General features: G+C 46.3%; 1 protein-coding gene across 2 annotated transcripts in view; it reads right to left on the bottom strand.

Annotated features, from left to right (window-relative positions):
* AIG1 (androgen induced 1) overlaps nucleotides 1-19,995 on the bottom strand; it is a 1,670,352-nt gene that overhangs the window by 1,081,538 nt on the left and 568,819 nt on the right. The window lies entirely within an intron of this gene.

A 19,995-nucleotide genomic window follows, 5' to 3' on the forward strand; every position in this document is an offset into this window, starting at 1 on the left:
CACAGCAGCATCTTCACCCGAGGATTACGACCTTGTTTGCAGTGATATACAGGTGAGTCGTTTTTGTCCCATACACCCATTGCCTGGACTGCCCACGTATGGGCCAAACTCCAGCAATGGTTAGGGTATATTTTTCCACATGTATCATGCATATGCAGTTGAAATGTTCACACAGGCATCAATACATATGGAAAACGAATCACCACTGCCGCAAGATCTCTGCAGCCGGGGGGCGGGGCGCTGAGGAACATGGCGGCCGTAGGCTAAACGGTCGTGCCTCCTCTCTCGGAGATGTCGGGCGTGTAATTTAGCAATGTTTATTCCCCGTTGCTAAAGGATCTGCTCTCTACTGCCAGCTTCTCATTTCCTGTATCTGAGGATAAGGATTTATTTTCACTCTGTGCATGATGGAGACAGCTTTAGAGACGGATCGATGCGGCGGTATTTTCAGCTACGCGCGTTCAGCAGTGCTGGCTGCCCGGAGCCGGTGGAGGTGGGTCCCGGCTCGGATTGGAGGATTTCAACGAATGATTGACAGCGGTGCCGTGGCGGTGAGAAGGCTCTTTCGATCCATCGCGTTACCGGTTGATCAAGTAAGGACGGTGCGAGTTAGAGGAGTCGGAGGTGGTGGGGAAGCTGTCTGTTTCCCAGGTGGAACCTTTACTTTCTGGTTTAGGGTAAAATCTAGTTTTGACGACCTTCCTCGGTCGGAGTGGGGTGAGATATTTTCTCTTAGGGAGGGGGACAGTTCCTGTCGGGGGGCGGTGGAGTGCGTACCGCCGAGTGTCAGTGGATGGATGGAAGTTGCCCCCGGGTGCCCTGATAATTCCGCCCAGGAGAGTGCGGGGGGGTTGGAGAGTGGTGAGGAGGTGAACGGTTCGGAGAGTTTCTTGCGAAAAAAACTGCTGCCACAGGTAAAAGCCTCCTGCCGGAACAGATACGCTTTGCGTGCTAGGTTGGTCCTGGACCCTCAACTCAAACCCTCTCAATACCCGCCGAGGACCTCTCCCCCGATTTTAGAGATAAGGCCTGGGAGTAAGAAAAAAAGCCAAACTTTAGAAGAGCCATTAGTCAGCTCCTGTGCCTCCCTAAAGAAGAAGAATCCGGCCAGCGCAACTAGTCTGCGAGGAAGAGGTAAATCTAAGAACTCTCCGCCCTCCAAAATCAGAGTGACCCCGTCTCTTAAAACATACTACAAGGTCATGGCCTCTGGCACAGCTGCAGCTTCTACCACATCTACACCCACAGATTCCATAAAAGATGGGATTGCAGTGAAGAATCTTGAGGAGCGTAAGGCTCTTAATGAAGTAGTATCTACAGCAGTTATAGATTCCTCTCAGGAGCAGATTGTGAGGATACATCCTGAGATAGGATTATCTAATTCCTTCGCTGTTTTCGCTGAAGAGGGATTTAAAGAATCAGCTCCAGAGAGGGACAGACCTTGTGTTAGGGGGGTCTCTGACTCTGTCTCTATCACCGCGACCTCCGCCGGTGTAGCTACTAGCGCCACTGTCCCGGTCACTATTTCAGCCTTAGATAAGCCAGATACATCGAATGTTCATATTGCCTATGCTAATACCTCTTCGGCCCATCAGCCGACTCCCTCCTCTTTTTCTTCTTTAGCGGATATTCTCCTAACAATGAAGGATGATATCAATTCCAGATTTACCATATCTGAGAGTAATCAAGCGGTGTTGGCTAGTAGATTTTCCGTTTCAGAAGCCAATCAGGCAGCGATACAGGCCTCCTGCGAGGCGCTCTCAGAAAGGATAGATGCAGTCACATTGAGAACTGACGCTATGGAAAACGAGTTACCAAAGATGAAGAGCTCAATCTCCATGGTGGAAAGTGATATAGTGAGATTGTCCAAAGAGAATATGGAGATGAGGGAGGACATTGAACGGCTTGAGAACCACTCAAGACGAAATAATTTAAGACTGTTGAATGTACCGGAAGCACAAGAGGGCGCAGACCTAAAAGGGTTTGTGATCAGGCTCCTGAGGGGTACGGTGTTGCAAGATGCGGATAAAATTGACTTGAATATAGAGATACAAAGGGTTCATCGGGACCCCTTCCGGAGGAACCCTGCGCAACAAAAGCCGAGGAAAATCTTGATCAATTTTTTATCATTTAATGTTAAGGAAAAGATCTTGATACAAGCCCTGAAAGAGAAATCGATAACATCCAACACCCCCAACGCGTTTTCTTTCCAAATAAGATCAGACGTTTCCCATATTACGGCAGTCAGGCAATGGGAACTGGGAAAGAGGTTGGAGGTGCTTAATGCTTTAGGGGCAACTGCAAAATTTAAGTTCCCTGCACATCTCCGGGTTATGTGGAATAACCACATGTATCAGATCAAGTCAGTAGATGAGGCAGATTCCTTGGTAGCTAAGATAAAGGGAGACCAGAGAGATAAACGGTAGTAGTAACTGCTATTCTAGAAGAGGTAGGAGTAAGTGTAGTTTCTTTCTTCTTCACCTTTTTATTTTTTGTTTTTTGTTTTTTTCTTTTTCCTTCTCTTCTTAGTTAAAAAATAAGGGGAGATGATGGATGAAAAGAGAAGGAGGTAGGAGAGAGGAGAAAAAAAAGAGAATAAAGAAAAAAATAAAGCTCTTTCAGGGGATTTTTGATAAAGCCCGGCATATTCCAGGAGGGGGAGCCAAAAGGCTCTGCCTATTGGTAAAGAGGGTTTCTCATGGGTTAGGGGGTTAGGCACATTCTTTTTTATTGTTATTTTTTGGGCACTGGGTTCTAAGGGGGGGAGGTCCATTGGGGCACTGGGGTGGGGAGCATATGGGAAAAAATTTAAAAAAATCCTCATCTCACCGATATTGGATAAAAGTATTGTCTCAGTCGAGAATCTTTTAATGTCTCTTAGTGGTCGGGTGAGATGGTGGGGGGCATAGGGGTAGTGGGGGGAGGCACTGTGTTTTTATCTGGAACGTAAATGGTATGCGCTGCCCCAGGAGACAGAGATTGATTTTTAAGTACCTGGAATTATCCCGAGCCCAGGTCTTCCTATTACAGGAGACTCATCTGTCCCTCGAGGAAAGTAACTCTATATTTTCAAAGATTAGTTGGATTAAATGCTTTTGCGCTTCCCATCAGTCGTCTCATATAAGAGGAGTTGCAATTCTAATAAAACAAGGTACATTATGTACAATGGGGAGAATTCAATCCGACGCCTCGGGCAGGTGGATTGTTGCTAAAATATTTCTTAATAATGTAGAGACAATCTGTGTCTCTTTTTATGGTCCAAATGTGGATGATCCCTCGTATTTACTTAAACTTCAATCAATCCTGATGTTGGAGGAACCTCCTTTAATTCTAGGAGGGGACTTTAATGTGTTGTTAAACCCCAAAATAGATAGATCTAATTTAAGCCATTATGTAGGAGCCCCTAAGGTTCGTAGGGCACTTCTGAATTTAATCCATGATCTTCAACTAGTTGATTCATGGAGGGTTAGGGAGGGTCAACGTAGAGGGTACACGTTTCAGAATAAGAAACTAGGTCATTCCTCGAGGATAGACTATCTATTTGTAGATAGTCTGTCGCAAAGGGGTATTGAGCAGATTACTATCCTACCCAGCCACATATCAGATCATGCCCCTCTAGTTTTAAAACTCTCTAGCGGTAAAGACCGAAGGCAGACAAGGTGGACATTAAAGAGGGTAATGCTCAACAACCCTGATGTAATACTAGCTATTAAGACCCTTTCCGTCGATTTTTTCCCCAGGAACCTTGGTAGTGCCTCGTTTGATGTGGTGTGGGATGCGTACAAGGCCACTCTAAGAGGGTCCCTCCATGGATTAATTTCAGGAATTAATAGAGAGGAGACCAAAGTCTTAAAAGATCTAGAAGGGAGAATCGGCCAGCTTGAGTCTGCCTGGTTGTCCCTCTCCTGTGATCCTGAGCAAGCCCAACTGATTTCATCAGACCTTGATAATGCGAGACAGGATTATAGGGTGATGTTGGATAATAAATGCAGGGCACAGTGGGAAGCATCTCGTATGGAGAATTTTGAATATGGGGAGAAAGCCGGGGCTCTGTTGGCCTGGAAGGCTAGACTTGATAGATCTAAAAATTATATTAAAGAACTGGTGGTAAATAATGAAGGAGAGATCTCAAATAGAGTCGAGGACATGCAAACATGTCTGCTATCTCTTTTTTCTGATTTATATAGGGAGGGGTCTGTTCCAACCCTTGAAGCAATAAGAGCTTGGCTAGGGGATAAACAGCTCCCAGCGTTATCGTCAGAGGATAAATTATGGTTAGATGCTCCTATCTCCGAAGAAGAAATTCAGGAACAGATTAGAAGATTAAAGAATAAAAAAGCGGCTGGTTCCGATGCAATACCAAGTGAGATCTATAAACTCTTAGCGGAGGAACTAGTCCCGGTCTTAAAGGTAATCTTTAACTCTATTTTTTCGATAGGAGGCAGGGTCCCTGCATCATGGAAGGAAGCCATTCTGGTTCTGATTTTGAAGCCAGGCAAAGACCCCACTAAGGCAGATTCATATCGACCAATCTCCCTGCTGAATGCCGATTATAAGATCTTTGTCGGCATTCTTGCGGGGAGACTGGCAAAACTGGTTCCGAAGTTGATCCATCAGGACCAGAAGGGTTTTATGGCCAGAAGACACTTAGATGATCTGACTCATATACTGCTAGGTAATATAGATCTTGCGGTACAAAGACAAGTTCCCATGGCCTTGGTCGCGCTAGACGCGGCCAAGGCCTTTGATAAAGTCTGTTGGATCTATTTGTGGGTTGTTCTTGAGGCAATGTGATTTGGCCCGATTTTTATTGAGACCCTTCAGAGATGCTATCAGGGGGCCTCGGCCCGGATACTCCTGAATGGGGTGCTTACCTCTGTTTTTTACATCCAACGAGGGACCAGGCAGGGCTGTCCACTGTCCCCATTGTTGTTTAATATTTATATTGAACCGTTGGCGCAAGCGATCAGGTTAAATAATCTAATAGTTCCTTTTCAATCTGGTCCCTATAGCTCGAAATTAGCCCTCTATGCGGACGACCTAGTAGTATATACTGGTAATCCGGAAATCTCGATTCCGGTTATAGAGAATCTAGTGGCCTCATTTGGTGCAGTCTCCGGGTATGAAGTAAATAGCTCCAAAACGGAGGTCATGTGCTGGAACATAGACAATTGGAGTGGGAAGGTCTCTTCTGAGTTTAGATACTTGGGAATTACAGTGGTTGCAGATTTGGATAGAATCCCGCAAATCAATTTAGATAGAGTTTCCAAGGAAATAGTTCGTCTCTTAAACAAATGGGGAAATCTTCCTTTGATGATTTTTGGCAAGGTCAACCTTGTAAAGATGATCATTCTCCCTAAACTCTCTTTTTTATTCTCCACCATTCCGTTGTCATTTTCATTGAAGGGTATTAATAAAATACAGGGTAGGATCGGGAGTTTTATATGGGGCGATAAGGGAGTAAGGCTCTCATGGAAAAAGCTCAGGCGTAGACTCCTTAAAGGAGGATTGGCTCTCCCAGATTTAAGCCTTTATGCAGCAGCCTTTCATTTCAGGAGCATACGAATGTTATTGGGGGAGCTGGATGAGTCTAGCTGGGGCAAACTTTTAGCTGACATGGTGAGAACTGAGGGAGGGGATGTAGGAGAGGCTTTCCTTTACAAATTTGGTTCTCCTAGATTTTTCAAGCGGGTTAGACTAAAGATATTGAGGGCTGCTCTAGAGGTATGGTATAAGGTGAGATCAAGTTGGGGGATTGGTTATTTCTCAGACCTGGCTCCTATTTGGGATTCCCCTGGTACTCCTCTCTGGCTTAAGGATGCCCTAGCCATCCCAATAAAGTGTGCTGGTATCTCTGTCTGGTCAGATCTGCTGGATGGTGAAGGTGTTTTACCCTGGGAATACCTAAGAATCAAGATAGGTCCGGGTTTGTCTAGATTCAAATATCTCCAGATAACTTCTTGGTTTGGGGTGGAAAAGGAGAAGGACGAGATTAAAGGAAATGGGGAAATTGAGAGATTGTGTCAGCAAGGGCCCCTAAAGAAGGAGATTTCGGTCTGGTACAATTTACTTCTAGCGGCAGATGACATCAAAATACCCAAGGCGATTGAGGTATGGTCTTCCTCCAACTTGGCCCCCCAAGTCGATGCCCTCTTTGAGCCTTCCTTAAAAACTCTTTATAAATTTATAAAGCCAGCCTGCTTAAAGAAAAATCACTTTTTCGTTATAAATCGACTCTACTACACGCCCTATAAGATCGCTAAGTTTGCCCCCCTCCCCCCTCCGAAATGTCCAAGGTGTCATACCCTGTTAGCCAACGATGAGCATATTTTTTTCCAATGTCACAATCTGGAGGCTTTTTGGAATGAAGTGGGGTTATCCCTCCGGGACATTTTTAAATTCAAGGTGGAAGTAAATCTCTCTTTGGTGTTTTTTGGAGCCGATGGGCATTTCACTAGCTCTGCCACCGAGCAGGATAAAGGGTTATTAATGTACATGATATTATTGGCACGGAGAGAGATCTGCAAGAGATGGAAGGATCCACTCCCCCCGAAAAGAGAAGATTGGCTGAATGCGGCATTCAGTATGGCTAGGCTGGAGTATGAGCGCTCTGTGGACAAGGTCTTAAATATCTGGTACCCGTTAATGAGTTGGGGTCGCTCGTTGAGCCTGTTACCATCAGTCCTATGATTACACCATATCCCTGAGAAACATCAGAAGGGATGGGTCTGGTGACCCCAAGCAAGCGCGGTAAGCCACTGGGCCTCCCCCCGCTCCATCCTTATTTGTTGGCTATTAAACCCGCTGCCGCTTGATCAGGTGAGATGAGGACAAAAAAAAAAAAAAAAAAAAAAAGATCTCTGCAGCCACATTTCCGGCACTGTGGTAAACTCGCAACGCGGCGGTCTGATGTCTGCCAGCACTGAGGTCCACTGGCAGTCGCAGACAACGCTTTCCCGAACGTCAAACTCGTAATTAGGCCTTCGGTATAATGTATATGTACTTTTGGGAAAATAATGTAGATTTTCAATTTTACTTTGCCGGCTTTCTCTACGAACGTGCCCTATGACCATTTAGATTTACCATATTTTTTTTAATCTCTTTTGGTTTATAATACACCAAAATATTTTACTTTGATTTCCTTTCTTTCGTGTTTACAGGAGCGTTTCTGTTTTTTAAACACTTTTTGGGGTTTCTCATGCTTCCTAAATACTTTAGATTGCTTTGATGTATGTCTAGTGGATTGGTTTTCGTTTAGCATTTTTTGGGCTTTTTGGAAAATTATTTTCCCATTTTTGGGGGATTATACTTTTTGATCACATGGATACATAGGATGATCTAAAGGTACAGTACAATAAGTCATATTTAATGTATTTGCTTTGGGTGGGAAATGGTATAATTTGTTACTGATGTAAGTATAATGTGATTGTTACTGAAACATATTTATTTTATGTGTTGTACTTATTTTACAGAATGGATTGAGTTTGTTCTTTGATCTTTCATGTAGGTGAGGTTTATATTTTCAGTATAAATAATTTATATATTATTTTATTATATCAGTCTTATTTAAGATTGGAGTTTTAGTTCATGCTTTGACTGCCGTAAAATATCATTATTATATCATTTATTTAATAAATGATTTGTCATGTTGGTTTGGATTATGGTATACTTTTTTGAGAGTTTTGTAGGTTAGTATTTATTTTATAATAAATGTGATTATGTAATCCTTGTTTAAATGTCAGTCTCTAATTTCATTATATTGGCCAACTTGTGATGCACCCAGTTGGCAATTATAAAGTAAAGATGTCAGAACTTGACTATTATAAGTTATTACAGTCAAATTCTGATGTCCCAATGCCTGCTGCAAGAGCCAGCAGCCAAGGTGAAAGGCAGATTAGGTCCCAGAGCATAACTGATCAGCTGTTTAAAGCAACGGAAACAGAAGTTGCTTTCTTCTACTGTATTATTCTAGCTTCCAATTTGAAGCAGAGAGAACATGTTTATTTTTTAAACTCCTTAGGCAGCTGGAAAAAAGCTAGAATCTTTCTCCTTGTTTCTACACATTCTGAGCTGCTGCAGCTTTTTTTTTAAACTGACTTGTATTGAACTGTTTCTAATATGATTGCAACACATATCTAACAATATTTTTAATGATATTTGTGTTCCAGTTATTTGTGGTTTTATTAGTTAAGTACAGGAAGGTGATATTTTTGATAATAAGTATGTATTTTCTTATAGTTTTGCATAACAATATTGTGTGCATCCATATTATTTCAGTGATCCTTCTCTGCATGCCTTTTCCTTTTGTGGGCTCTGATGTTCTTATCCAATAATGAATCTACAAGTGTTTTGCGCACATGGGCTTCCAGAGTGTTTCTTGCAGTACTACACTCAATAAATGAAGGACAGAGGACTAGCTGCTGAATCTCTGAGATCTCATGTTATTCCCCAGTGGTTGGCCATATTACAGACCCCTGTCAACTCCATCCCAAACGCCCATTATCTGATCTGCAGATAAAAGAACCCATCTGAAACATTTTCTTTCAGCTTTTCCTTCTCAGATAGATCCTGCTTCTGCTGTCATCTCCAATATTCACCACCATCAAGGCTTCTATGAAGGCCTTCCACCAGAAGAAGATGGCTAGGTTTAAAAAGTGCAATGGCATGCTCCTTTGATTATCTTCTAACTGAAAGTAACAAATCACATCTCAACTCCATTGAACTTCCTACATTGGTTTAAAGTTCAAGCGTGGGAGTGAAATCAAAACTCTCCAACGTGTGCATGAGACCTAAATGGGCAGCAAAACCGCAAAAGAAATAGAAGGTAAAGGCCAGTTCTCAAAAACAGAGTGGGGCAAAAGTAAGTTGGCAAAATGGAACCTCTGTCCTAAATAAGCAATGTTCCCTTACACCAATCACATTTATAGTTGTGAAACCAATTGGGTTTCAATAGTAGAGCTTCAGCTGAATTCTACTCTTGGAACCCATAACTTTTGGGCAATATGCCACCCAGTCACTGGTAAAAAGCACTATGAAGTTCGCCCTCTTCTACAAAAACTTAACAGTAGGGAGAGGGAGGAGCCTAGCGCGCAACCAAGATGGCCGCGTAGGTGCGAGGCTCCCGAGGACCTCCGCAACCTCCTACGATTATCCTGACATTATCCTGCCCTGGATGAGGGGACTATGTTGGTGAACCTGAGCTGAGGTGGCACCCGTTTCCCGCTTCCGAATCGGACCTCGGACACCGGAGTGAGCACCGATTGAAGTGTGCGGCCTTCCCCTCGCCGGACCCTGGATTTGCACTGTGGGGTGATCCAGTGACAAAGTGAACAACAGCGGCAGGCAGGGCCTGGCGACTCGCGTGCCCCGCACTTTCGCTTTCGCTTTCGCACCACCTTGTCGTCTCTGCGAGGTTGGGTCGCGGAGCCCTTGGTGTTGGTGTGGTGTGGCCTTGCTGGGAGACCCTGCCTGCCTGCAGGCTGTGATCCACCCCGCTGCCCTGAGGGGGCCCCCCCGGAGCTCGTGTCTGCTTTCCTGCCCTACACGACGTGGCTGGTGCGACTGGGAGACTAGTGGCCATGGCCACGAAACAAGATGGAGACCGGGCAAAGACCAAATCGACCCGGCGCGGCGCCGTCCATCAGGCCAACAGTATGGACCGCTATACCCTCCAGAAGGGATCGCCCGATGGACCGCGCAAGTCCCCTGAGAGCCCTCCTGATGCCCCAGACCTGCCCGCAGATTTGACTCTGCGAGATGTTATGGGCGCCATTGCCGAGATGCAGGCCTCGGTGGGCCAGCGGTTTGATACACTGGCGCAGAAGATTGACTCGGTCCTCGTGGATGTTGGCCTGGTTAGGGCCGATCTTTCCAAAACCAATGACCGAGTAGAGTCTTTGGCCCACACCGCATCGGGCCTAACGACAGATGTGGCGGCCTTGCACACAGAGGTGCGCCGGCTTAGTCGGGCGACTGCGCTAATGGATCGACGCCTGGAGGACTCCGAGAGTCGGGCACGGAGGAACAACATCCGCATTATCGGGGTGCACGAGGGACGCGAGGAGGCGGCGGCGGATCTCTTTGTGGAGGACCTGATTGCTACCCATCTCCAGCCACGGGGGCTGAGCAAATTCTTCGCTGTGGAGAGGGCTCACAGGGTTCCCGGGGGAAGGCCGAATGTCGGAGCCCCTCCGAGACCTCTCATCGCCCGGATTTTCAATTTTCGGGATAGAGACGCTATCCTGCAAACCTCCAGACTGCATGGACCGGTCAAGCTTGACAATATGGAGGTAAATTTTTATACTGATTTCACCCCAGCGGTCCAGAAGCAGAGACTGAGCTTCCTAGGCGTCAAACGCCGTCTTTGGGACCTAAACCTCAAATATGCCATGCTTTTCCGGGCTAAGCTGCGTGTGGAGGTGGATGGTCGCACGCATTTCTTTGATCGTCCCGAGGCGGCCGGGGACTGGCTGGATACTCTGCCCGGGGATCGTGATCGGGGGGGGCGGGGGGGGGGGCGGCGGGGGGAGACGGCACGCTGGATCAGGACTGAGGGTCTAATATTGGGCCTCACTCTGGACGAAAATGATGCCACTTTTGATTCTGCGTCAGTTTTTTGTAAGTTCCCCTCCTATGGAGGTTGTGTTGGGTCTATTGGGGGTTCTCCCTCCTCCTTTAGGGGGTTTAGTTAGTCTAACTACATATGGGGCGACAGGCACACTGCACGTTGGGGGGGCTGTTTGGGCTCATGCAGGGGTGCAGGGAGGGGGGAGTTCTGTTGGGGTGGGTGGGTAGGGATGGGGTGTTGTTCGTTTTTATCACAAGGCAAACGTATTATTGTGTTGGTTCTAAAGTGCTCTCCGGGGTACGAATGATGGCTTTTGTATATGATGGGGGGTAGGGAACTAACTTTGTTGTCCTGGAATGTGAATGGACTGGGGGACAGGATCAAACGGGGTGTGGTCCTGCAGTTTTTGAAGCGAATCTCGCCCGATGTAGTCTTTCTGCAGGAGACACACCTCATTGGCAACTCCTTCTGCGCCATGAATCGGCGTGGCTATCGCCTAGTGGCTCACTCGGGCTTTACGTCCGGCTCACGGGGTGTGGGCATCATGGTGAAGAACTCGCTCCCGTTGGAGATTGATGAGGTGCTCCACGATGATAGGGGACGTTATACGGTCTTGGTGGGAAGACTGGAGGGCAAAGTGGTTGTCTTTGTGTCAGTATACATCCCACCGGGGCTGCAGTCGACCACCTTTGCGGACCTTGGGCGCCTTCTCCTTGGCCTTCCGGGGGGGCTTTTAGTTGTGGGGGGGATTTTAATGCGGTGGTATCTGGATCTTTGGATCGTCACCCCCCTAGGGACCTCCCCCGGGCACAGGCGTGGCTACCCGGCCTCTTGGATACATTTGGATTAGTGGACTGCTGGCGTTTAAAACACCCCGCGCAGCTGCAGTATACTTTCCACTCGGGAGCCCATGGTAGTCTCTCACGACTAGACTATGTCCTTGTCCCGGCGGCCTATGTTGGGAGGGTGGGAGAGGTACGCCATTTGCCACGGGGTATTTCGGACCACTCCCCGCTCCTACTGCACTTTGATGTCTTTCCGAGGGGTGAGGGTAGGGTGGTCCCAATCAATCCTTGGTACCTGCGCGACCCCTCCATTCGCGCTGCATTGATTAAATCCCTTCAGCGATATTTTGATGAGAATGTGGGGTCTGTGCCTTCGGCCATACCGCTATGGGAGGCCTTCAAGACAGTACTCCGAGGGGAGGCCCTATCCCTTATTTCCCATGCCCGGAGGCGCGAGCGGGAGGAGGTGACCCGGATGGAGGCTGAAATAGCCGAGTTGGAGGGGAATTTAGAAGGTGGGGTGACGGATGCTGCATTACATGTCCTCCAACTCAAGCAGGCGGCCTACAGGGCCCTCGTCACGGAGGCGGCCAGGGGCCTCAGTAGAGAGCAACAGGGGCGTCTGTATGATGTGGGTGATAAGGCTGGTAAACTTATAGCGTGGTTGGACAAAAAAGAGAGAGCGAATCGTGTGGTCCCGCTGATTGAGAAAACGGATGGTGTGTGTGTAACTGAGCCAGAAGAAATTGTCTCCTGCTTCGCGGATTATTTCCATGGGGTGTATTCCCCGGTGTCTCCCTGCTCGGAAGAGGATTCCCGTGCCCTGCTCAGTGATATCGCGCTGCCGTCCCTTTCCGGGGAGGACAGGGTGTCGTTGGACGCCGCTCCCACCTCCGACGAGATCGCCCTCGCCATACGCTCGGTCGCTTCCGGCAAGGCCATGGGTCCGAATGGTCTCCCTATCGAGTTGTACAAGTTACGACCGGATACGCTGGCACCCCACCTCCGGGCTATGTTCCTGGCGGCACACTCGGTGGGCTCCCTCCCGCCGGACCAGCGTCTGGCTACAATCGTGGTCATCCACAAGGAGGGGAGACCTCGGGACCGGGTTACATCCTATCGGCCCATTTCGCTGCTGAATGCGGAGCCCAAGATTCTCGCTAAGGTACTGGCCAATCGGCTGGTCGGCGTGGTGGGCGATTTGGTTCATCAGGACCAGTCTGGCTTTATTCCTCATCGCAACACAGCCCTTAATCTGCGGCGTTTGCACGGTGTGCTCGCACGTGCCCCGTTCATACGGGAGCCGGCCATTTTGGCGTCCTTAGACGCCACCATGGCGTTTGACACGCTTGAATGGCCATATATCTGGGCGATGCTTGCGAAGTTTGGATTTGGCCCAGGGTTCATCAGTTGGGTCAAATTGCTGTATTCGGGCCCATTGGCGCAGGTGGTGGTGAACGGAAGAGTATCGGCTCCGTTCGAGCTGGGCCGGGGCACTCGACAGGGCTGCCCCTTATCGCCGCTCCTCTTTGCACTTGCCTTGGAGCCCCTGGCGGAGTGGCTGCGGTGGGAGCCTTCCATCCGTGGTCTCCGCTGGACCCCCGAGTATGAGGACCGCGTATCCCTATACGCTGATGACATCCTCTTGTACCTAGCTTCCCCACGTAAATCACTCATAGTACTGGTTGATGTTCTGCATTCATTCGGTCGTAACTCCGGTCTGGTCATCAACTGGGCTAAATCGTGTGTGTATGTTCTCTCTGGCGAGGCTCCTATCCTCCCGCGGGGCTGTCCGATCCAGGTCGCCCCGCAGGGATTTAGGTACCTGGGTGTCTTCATTACTCTGGACCCGGAGGCTCGGTATGATCGGAACTTGCTTCCCCCCCTCCAGCGTCTGAAAGAGGATGTCGCGCGCTGGCGGCGTTTGCCGCTTTCGCCGCTCGGCCGGGCGGCATTGTTTAAAATGATGTCGTTGCCGCGTTTCCTATACGCGTTGCAGAACACGATGGACCTCGTCCCAGCGCGCTACTTCCGCGAAGTGGAGAGTTTGCAGCGCCGCCTGTTCTGGGACGGGAGGCCACGTATTGCCCTGGCTAAGCTGACGCTCCCCTGGTATGATGGGGGGATTGCCCTCCCGGATATTAAACGGTATTATTGGGCCTCCCAGCTAGCTGCAATTAATCAGGGCCTATATGGGCCAGCCTTAAACCCGGCGTTTGAAATGGATAGGATGCTACTTCCAGGTGGTGACTATAATCGAGCGCTCTACTCTAGCGCGCCCGACGCTCGCCTAACGGGCCCCACGCGTGTCATGGTGCGAGTGTGGCACGCGGCCAATGCTGCAATGGGGTGGAAGGACCGTTTGACCCGGGCGTCACCACTATACGCATCTGAGCGGTTGGGCTCCTTGTGGACCTCGAAGGGCTTTGAGAAGTGGGATTTAATAGGCATCAGCAAAGTGGGGGATCTCTGGACGAGGGGAGGATTTAAAACGTTCGAGATGCTGCAGACGGAATTTCAGTTGCAGGGCAGCGAGTACTTTCGGTACTTGCAGGTCCGGCATGCGCTGGGCTCCGTCTTTCCGGACGTTGCCTCCATCCCGGAGTGTTCCCCCCTGGAGGATAGAGTGCTGGATGGACACGTCCCTGACAGCACGATCTCACTGATCTACAAAAAACTGATCAACGACCGCTCAGACTTGCTGACTGCCCTTCGTGAGGCTTGGGTAGCCGATGGGCTGGAGCTGGACGACGAGGACTGGATCTCCGCGGTGGCCTCCCCGAAAGAGGTGGCCATACCGGCTCGCCTTCGTTTCGTCCAGCTCAAGATACTCCACAGGGTCTACATGACGGGGCCAAAGCTCCTGTGTATGGGCTATGCTGAGGACGGTTTGTGTAAGCGTGGGTGTGGTGCGCTGGGGACTTTTCTGCATATCCTGTGGGAGTGCCCGGAAGTGGAGGGGTTCTGGCGAGGTGTGCATGAGGTGCTGCGAGTGGTCACGCATGTGGCGCTGTTGCCCGAAGCAAGGAGATGCCTGTTGAATGTGTGGGAGCCTACCGATTACTCGGTGCCGCAGACGTGGTGGGTGACTCTGGGGTATATGGTTGCCAAGCGTGATATTGCCCAGCTGTGGGGATCCCAGAGGCCCCCGACTGTCTCGGCCTGGAAGGAACATATGGATTGGTGCATGTTTCGGGAAAAGGTGGTGTATGTGGCGAGAGGTAAGCCTGCGACATGGGTGAAAGTGTGGGGCCCCTGGAACGCCTACCGCGGGGGAATCTGTGCTCCACCGTTATTGCCCGATCCGTCGCCGACCCAGTCCCCTTAGCCAACTCATCCCCCCGGTACCTGGGCATTAGGTGTCCCCAACCCTAGTTCTGATCTCTCCCCCCCCTCTTGAGATTCCTATGGATGGCTAGGATCCCCCCTCTAGGGGAGCACGTGTTGCTTTTCTGATTGAGGATTGCCTTGTGGGTTTGTTTGTGTTTGTTGTTCTTTAAATTTAAAATGGAACCGTATAATGGGGTCTGGATAGTGTGGCGCGCAACGATGTTACCTCCTGTACATGCTCGGCCGCAGCACCATGTGTTTTATAAATGTATATCGTATGCTCCTTTTATTGCTAGCGGCCGGCCGGAAGGTTGTAGGCCCATATTTGTATAATTTTTTGAGTCTTGTAATAAACGGTTTCAAAAAAAAAAAAAAAAAAAAACAGTAGGGAGAAAAGGGTCCTTTATTTTTATTGTTTAAAAAAAATGTTTGTGTTTGGGGGATTGTTTCTGTAAAACAAAGAAAATATCGACTGGATGGTTACAGCATGGAAGACCGACCATCATCAGCTTTTTCCCAAAAATATTTCTGTTGCGTGAAACAAGGTTCATAAAAATTCCCAGCTGGCACTTCAGGAGTTCTTAAATACAGATGGTAGGTATCTGTTAGGCTGGTGGAGAGGGGGCATCTGTCAACCCAGTGGATTGATGGCTAGTTTGACAGGCCCTTCCTCTCCATTTGGAAGGAGACAAACATTTTGCCGGGAGAAAGAAGTACAATGAAGGCTCAGCGTTTTAATCACTTAACCAACACTGTGATGGAGCAGGGACTCGTATAAAAGAGACTTGCTCAGATGTAATCTTCTCAGATAACTCATAATACCGTAATAATTGTGTTTGTGAATATTAACGTGCATTACAGTTCACATATTTTTAGCAAGAGGAAGCTTGCATATGTGTCGTACTAACAAGTAACCTGAGTGCGACTAAAATGGCTGCTAATGCAAAATTTTGTACTGCACATGCGTCAACTACATCTACGTAGTAATTACGAGTTTTTGCTTGGACGTAATCTTTGCAGCTGCGCAATCGCTTTCAAGATGGCCACTTGGAACTCACATGATAAAGCGCATGCTTTTGATGAAACTAAACTATGCCAAATTAATCAAATGCTAATGCAAAAGATTTATATAAGTAAATGGGGTTAGAGTAGAGATAGGTGGTATACAGTGAAATCATTTTTATTTTGAATTTAATATATGTCTCTTTCTGACTTCTTCACTAGTTCGTATTTTGGGCCTTAAAGGGTGACCGATGTACATAACCCACGTGGTCTCCACACAGGCGCACTTGTAACTCGCCGGAACCCATGACGATGTACTTGAAACTCAACCAAGGACACGACCGCTACATGTCCTGGGAAAGAAGTTGTCTTCCTGACTGATGAATGAAGAAAATACTACATGTATATTTTTGATCGATAAAAATGTGAATGCGGGTGAGAAATAAAGCTTGGGAAAGTAAATTAAGGGGCGGAAACATTGAACAATAAACTAAAAGACAAATATTAAAACTTAGCATGCTGTGATGATCATCTCCCCTTTCCTGTCCAATCAGAGTTAGGAGTTTCATATATTTGAAACATTTAGGGGTGTAACATGGCATTAGAAAGGTATAATTGAGATAGTTTAGTTAGTCAGTTGACCGCAGCGAGACCAGAATGCTGAGAGACCGGGATGCTGTCCGAGAACTGAATAAATGCTGAGGAAGAACCATTTTCCATACTTAGAATTTTGAGCCAATTAATTAGAAGAATATTGCAGAAGAACCGAGGAGGCACATAATAGAAGAAGATCGCGGAAGAATCGTGGAGGAAGATAGTGTCAGAGAGTGGTGCGATGCAGGTGTCGTATCTAGAAGAGGTCATCTATCCTGTCCCTGAATCCTGTCCTGAGCCTTTGTCACCTGATCTGTCCCAGGGGACCCATTCCAGCTCCTTGGCCAAGGGGTTGGTTTCCACACCACCCTAGGTAATTATAGTTCTGTGTAGTATGTCATTGTACTGTTCTCTTTGTTTTCTACCTATTCAGGTACTGTCATCGTAATAACTTTGTTTGATGATTATTCTGTCTTAAAATGTTATTCCCTTCCTTGGAGAAAATGGTGTTCTAAATGTATTTTGGTTCTTGGCTCACATGAATTTAACTAGATAAATATTTAAAACTCTCCTGAGTCTGTGGTTATTTAAAGGAGGTTTTATTCTATGTCAATTTTTACCTATAACAGTTAACTAAAAGGTCCATTGACCAGAGGAAAGTACATTTGGTCAGAAGGTTTGGTGAGAAATGATAAGATAAATTCATCTTACAGTTATTAGTACAACAAATTGACCCCAGCTGTATCTACTAGCCTATGCGCATGTGTGTGTTTATGGGCCAGGTGAGTATATGGTAGTTGAGTACCTGAGGTTGGTAACCCGCTGGATCACACTGCTCCTTTACATCAAGGTTAATTTATAAAAACACAGGTAGGCATTGACGACTATCCTCTTCTAAAATCACACAGTATTTAAAGCGAATTAATATTTAATCTATCTTCATTCAGCTGCCTCAGTCAGGTAAAGCGGTTTGAAGCAGCAGTCAAACAATGTAAACTCTATATAAAGCAAAAAAAAAGCAATAAAACTAATAATGGGAGAATTTCCACAGCACAACTAAGCCACTGGGATGGCTTTAGAGACCTCAGAAATACAGACTGGTAACAGAGCTATGGTTTATTTTATTAACTAGTTAGGTAAAAACTTTGAATTTTGAATTATTGATTATGTATTAACAAACCCGTTTGTACTTTGTTTCATGTTGTTTGGAAATTCCCGGGAATATTGAATAGCAGGTGGTGAATAGAAACCACACTGCAGTGAGGTTACTCGTTTGCAGAAGATAGCGCTGTAAGGCTATGCAAGGCTGAAAGTGCTGATTTAGGGATTAATTTGTATAAAAGGGAGAGTGATTGTTAGCAAAGAGTTCGCTGGTGAAACTTTGGTCTTATATCACCTAGAAAGGGTAATACCGAAGGAGTAGCAGGTTTGTCGGTGCTTGAATGAAGAGTAAGAGTTTACTCGTAGTGTGCGAAGAGTAAGCGGAAAGGTTTTACTCGCAGTAAATGTAAATCGACTTTTTGATTTAGCAGAGCAAACAGAGTAGCAAATGTTTCTATGTTGCCATTTAACAAATTTTGTATTAAAATTGTAAGAAAATAAGTTATTCCTGTTACCTTGTAAAGGAGGGGTCAGCTGCGGGTGCTGTACTGACGTCACAGAGGGCCGCACTGGGATTGTTTGGAACAGCGGGCGTGTGACTGACGCGAAATTGTAAAGGAGGGGTCAAGTAGTAAGGACTGATACTGATGTCACAGAAAACCGCGCTAGTATTGGCTAAACGCATAGCATTAAACAGAAGCCGCGCTGGTATTGGTCAATTATTAGAGTAAAAGCGAACATTTGATTGGTTAGTAAAATAGAAGCTACAATAATAATTGACAGTGGGCTTTGCATGTGGAGACACGATCCAACATTAATAGGGAATCACCCAGACAGAAGATATTTAGGATTTGCTAGAGAACAATATATAAAAGGATCGACATCTAAAATGTATGGAGAAAAAAAGAAAAATGACATTTATGCAGAAAATTAAAAATTATTTTAAAAAGGATAAACCCATTAAGACTAGAGAGGGAATTCTTATCCCGCCCCCGAAAACGCCCGCATCATACATGATGATGGAAAGAGGCTATCATACTTGTGTATGGTTGGAAAATTGGATATAATATACAAAAAGTGACGGAGTGCTAGCTTTTCCAAAACATGGTACGTTTAATGGGAAAATTCTACATAATCTAAGATTAAGAATGAATGAATTAGAGCCCCGACCAAGATTAACCCAAGCTTTACAGGAATGGGAGACTGAAGCATTTGAGCGCGATAGATCCAGAAGTAGCAGAAGCTTTAGAGGGTTTTATCCTAGACTTCCGCGCGAATCACGAGATAATCCGAAGAAAAACAATGGAGACAAGCAATGGTGGCTGAGGGATTATATCCTGTACTAATGGCTGAGGAGCAGTCAGGAGGCAAGTGCACAGAGAAGACCAAACATTTAACGATGACAGGTAGTGGGGAATCGGAAGATGATTTTTTTGAGGAAATGTTAATGAAAAACCCTCCACCGTACCAAGAAGGACTAAGTAGAACTACTCCTAGTGCCCCGGTTTTGGGAACACCATTCGTTCCCCAAGTTATACATGACCCAATAAATGGAAGGGTATTTCAGGAAAAAGAAAGTGAGACAATAAACAAGAATGGAGAATAATTAATACAGAAAATAACCCATTGAGTACCCACCCTGAAGCACTGACTATACCAGTGACAATAGGTCCGGTGGTTCCATTATATGGAGATAAGACAATCGCTCACAAACCACCAGTCATGGCCACACCTACAATTGAGCCCAGAAAAGAGAATATAATAATTGATCAAGACAGTGAATGTGATTCGGAGATATCATTAATGGATTTGCCGATAAGAGGACAGATAAATGAAACCCAGAGAAGAGTTACACCTAGTTGTTCAAAGGAAGTACAAATAGAGACATCTACAGGAGTCAAGAGTGACACAATAGTATCACCAGAAGAAATAGAAAGATGGGCACAGGGAATAGACAAGCCAAAACAGCCACTGAACATTATATATATTTACAAATTGAAAGTGGAATTGGAAGAAATGATATCTAGAAATGTGGGACTAGACAGGCTAAATACTTACAGTGAAGAAGAGTTACTGTTCATTTGTAGAAGTATCACTAGAAACACAAAGATATTCCATGAGAAATTGACAGATCTAGCCTCAAAATAGGGGAATCCAAGGTATTACATAAACCATACAGAGAAGAATTCAGTGATAAGGACTTGGAAAATATGAATGTGTCTGGAAGAAAATTACAGATTAAAGAATTAATGACCATTTTACAAAAATGCGGTGATCTAGACAAATGGAAAGCTAGATGGATGAGAAAAAAGGAAGAAGCACATGCCAATCGAACAACTTGAACTTTTGTTGAAAAAAACAGGAAAGGTAGAAAGACTATGTCCAATGAGATAGGTAACGAGAGGAGGATATGTACATGTTCCATGGACCAAACAGGATATTTTGTCATTTACAAATGATTTCCCCAAGTTAAGAGAAAAGCCAGTTGAATGGTATCGGCAAGTTGAAAGATTTGTGAAAGTTTCTAAAGTATTGTTCAAAGATTTGGCTGGTTTATTTGATATAGTGGTACCTGCTAATTTATGGACAGAATGTAAAATTACTGTTGATTGGCCT

The sequence above is a fragment of the Triturus cristatus genome, chromosome 6, assembly GCF_964204655.1.
Source record: "Triturus cristatus chromosome 6, aTriCri1.1, whole genome shotgun sequence".
Lineage (NCBI taxonomy): Eukaryota > Metazoa > Chordata > Amphibia > Caudata > Salamandridae > Triturus > Triturus cristatus.